Below are 4,196 nucleotides of genomic sequence, written 5' to 3'. Positions count from 1 at the left end.
TTCGCAAGCCACTACATACTCTGCCTCCATAGTGGAGTCGGCAATGCACCCCTACTTAGTGCTTTGCCACACTACATCTCCTTCATTAAGAGTAAAGACTGACCTTGATGTGAAGTTGCGAGAGTCCTTATCAGTCTGAAAGTCAGAATCCATGTGTTCTGTAAGGATCAAATCCCTCGAACAATACACGAGCATGTAGTTCATCGTTCTCCGAAGATACTTGAGGATGTTCTTCACTATGGTCCAATGACCCTGGCCTGGGTTAGATTGATACCTACTGACTATGCCCACAATGTAGTAGATGTCTGGACGAGTATAAAGTATCGCATACATCAAACTGCCAATGACAGACGCATATGGGATCCGTCTCATCTCCTCAACCTCTTGAGGTGTCTTAGGACACATGTCCTTAGACAAAGTAACCCCATGCCTGAACGGCAGTAGGCCCCTCTTGGAGTCTTGGCAGATATATAAGATAATTAGATACCGAGAATTCTGAGTCAAGATATACAATCAATTAAGTTGAAAACTAAAATTTGCAATCTATTTTCCAAAAATAACTAAATAGTATTACCAATTATAGGCCCAAAGCATCAAGAAAAATGAAAAGAAAGGAGGAAAGAAGCCATCATGTAACATGAGATAACTGGATTTCTTGGTAGTTTCTGTAATGGTTCAACTTGTTTGCGCATAACTCGTAACAGTCTCGAACACTATCATACTTGTAACGTCTATATTGAACCAATATTGTAATGAAAGCTGAATCTAACTTTTCATCCATTTACACCTAAAGCTAATGGTGGCAGTATCTCTATTGGCTTCCAAGAGAATCAGAGTGAGTCTCTCTATCTTCCAATTCACACGGTCACTTAGTATCATGTAGAAAAGAAAAGTCGTAACCTCAGAACTCCAAAACAAAGGATGTTGCAATACACTTGATGCTCTTGGCCTGACCAACAGTCGATGGAAATTAATTAAACTACATATTTACTTATATAATATATAAATCTTCTACATACAAAAATATCAAACATAAATGTTCCCAAAAAATTTACTCACATATTTGTCGTAAAAAAAAATGATAACAAGTGAACTCAAAAGCATTTATGCTGGCTCTTTGGTATAATGTGGATAAAAACTAGTGGTTTAAGGGATTCTCTTTGAGTTCTAGAACCGTCCTCATTTCTTACCTCAAATCAGGATTTTTGGAATTTAACATCGAGAAATAAGATCCACAGTTTCTGGGATGCCTCCACCAAGAATAAATCCATTTGATCCTCGCAACGTATTAACATCACGCTCGAACGATCACAAATGGATGTCCTACCACCACCAAGTGAGGCAAAAAAGAGAAACAGCCCAAGCTAAACAAATCGATTGCACGTGTTTTTTGTCGTGCCATGAAGAAGTGTTCAGGGCTTGCCAGCCAGAAACTCCACAGCCCTGCAAGTAAAGTTCTCGAAGTTTCAAATGTGATCATTCCTCATGTGCTTTTTTCTTTTAAATTTGGAAACATTAAACTCATGCTATCATGATAACATCATTCAGTCCATTTAAATTTTCAATTAAATTTAAGTTAAAAAATAATAGAGAACATTACTGTACATAAATTGTTGTATATAATTTCACGTGTAAGATTGTTTGCCACTTAAAAAGTGTAAAGATCATAACTCATACTAGCTTTTTTAAACAGAAACAGATTCCTAATTTGGGTTTAAAAATTCTAATTTAATAAGTTAAATAATGTTGTTGAATAATCAGTACCACAAGTTTATAAATAATTTAAGAACACTTACTAGTAAGCCATGATGTCCCAAAGGAGACATAATCTTTTTGAAGGAGCTTGCTAATACCCATGTCAGAAGAGCTTAGCACGTACAGATTTTTTGCTTTGTTTATCACACATTTTGTGGCTTTAAGTCCCTGTGGAATTATCCCCACTCATGGCAAAATGCTCAAGCCCGGCAACCATGTCCCTCATTATACAAAGTATGAAATAAGAAAAACTAACATGAAATTCATACCGATCAAATGAAAATTCATATATCAATCAGTTGGATATCTAAACTTGTAGTAAGGTAGGTGAAAGGCTAAGGGACCAAAATTTTGTGGCTTGAATCTAGTATATTTTCAACATGAATATGCCAAAGAACAAACCGAGCTATTATTATTTGGAGTATCAAGACTCATTATGTAGCAACAAGAAAGATAACAAATTATCTTAGATCGATCACCAAATAGAAACTTTCCGTATTTTAAATGAATGTGGCTTGTTTCAAACCAAACAAGATATAGTCCTACCAAAGTATTAACTAAATTTACTCTATCTACATAAAATACTGTGGTGCACTAATAAGGAAAATGTCATCGCAGAAATTGCTAGAGGACCTTTAATTAATAGAATAAAAACTTGTGACTGATTAAGTAATATACCTCATGAGTCTTTTAGAAGAGTGGTGATGGACGGCTATTTTCTTTCATAGATTAGATCTGATATTACAATTCTTGACAGACTCCAACGCAATTTATTAATCAATCGTAGGTCCCTGCATGCTTCATCTAGGCTAAAGCAAAGATTCAGGGAAGGATCAGAGATATCTGGAATCAAATCATCCAGACTGCAAGGTACATCGTTCCAGCGAAAGAATATACAAAGTTCCTTGTCATAACTCCACCCCGTACCATCGAACTAATAATTTTTGGGTGACGATCAGAAGCAATTAGATTTTGAACTTCTTTAAAAGGCAAATCAATGGTGAGTCTTAACAAGAGTTTCACGGCAACCTAGTCGACTTCAGATCCCCTCTTAGAACTATGGTGCAATTGCTACCTTGAGCTATCTCTGTATTGGTTACCATTATTTTCCAATTGAACGTCCACTACCAGTTGTATCATAAGGTTAATTAGGGTGAAACCAAGTTGTTAAAATCACCCTCAACTTCGAGCCATATCTTCATTTTGCAGATGAAACAGATGCAATCTTTTTTTGTTAAAATTTCAATTTCTTCCGTAACTTTTCGAGCTTTTTCTTTTTATTGGAAGATACACTTTTTGAACTAGACAATTAACTGGGTTGCTTCTCCTTCAAGAGATTGTTTTGCCTTGCAACCAGTGCCCACCGGCGGTTAATTCAATCCCAAAAATATGGTTATGAAATATAACAATAAATAAATCCTAGTGGTCCAATTAAGAATCCCCCATGGTTGTGAAATCAAATTATGGGTTTCCTATTGTAATGTCCCTGGAACTATCACTGTGAATCATTAATCTTCATCAGAGGCATTGGAACTATTTGGCCTGATTATCCGTTATTTTTAGGTGACTAATTGCATTAGGTTCCAGAAAGTGGGCTATTGTTCGCTGCAGGTCCAGGAAGCAATCAATCTTTCAGGATGAATATTTTGAATGCTTAACATTAGGCTGCGAAGGAAGCATTAAGGGCTTAAAAGCAGACACCGGAAAAGCAATATTATTAGTGTTTATGAGAATTTGAGAGTATTTCGTGCAGATGATTCTGTCAATACATGGTCCGTTCACGAAAGACAAGTATTCTGAATTTGACAAGACAATGGCGGAGTAAAAATCAAAATCAAAATTAGCATTATTTTGAAAAGAACGCGATGGAATTGCTATTTGTTGGATTGCTCGACATCTGGAACAGAACTAAGGTAGCTCCAATTTTTTCAGCAACATTCAAACTCCCAAGGAAACTTCTTCCGACCGCTGCAATAGATGATTCAGGGAATATCTGTTCTTGGTTATGTACAGACGTTGCTCAATAGGTTTCTCAAAACCGGTTGTAATCAGATCTAACATTGTCCAGCTTAATTCTTTGGAAACTATTGGCCATTTTAAACACACTGTAATCTTCATTGCATAGCCCAGATGATGAGAGATCAGACGTTTGTGGTTTACGAATGCAACTTTTCCTGTAACAGGAATTAATCTCATAATACGAGTGGTCTTCCTAACCAGTCATCACCGAACCATCCTCAAATTATTAAGGTGTACTTCTACAACCTTCATCAATGGTGCGGGGTAGTTTCTGCGTGTCCAAATGACCAAGAAAATGCTTTAATATTAAAGGAAATTATACAAGTTCACGCATTATGTGCAACACAGAAATCTTTACAGGACTAGGCCTAGTAAGGTTTAACAAAAACAATAGAACCAAAAACTTTTTTTCTTGCGAATCC

The 4,196-nt window shown here is 36.3% G+C and overlaps 1 pseudogene; it reads right to left on the bottom strand.

Annotated features, from left to right (window-relative positions):
• Positions 1-628: 628 nt before the first annotated feature.
• On the bottom strand, positions 629-4,108 carry LOC120067649 (annotated as a pseudogene).
• Between the last annotated feature and the right edge of the window lie 88 nt (positions 4,109-4,196).

The sequence above is a fragment of the Benincasa hispida genome, chromosome 12 (genome assembly GCF_009727055.1).
Source record: "Benincasa hispida cultivar B227 chromosome 12, ASM972705v1, whole genome shotgun sequence".
NCBI lineage: Eukaryota > Viridiplantae > Streptophyta > Magnoliopsida > Cucurbitales > Cucurbitaceae > Benincasa > Benincasa hispida.
Note: the sequence above shows the minus strand (reverse complement) of the source record. Positions and strands in the feature narration are given on the sequence as shown.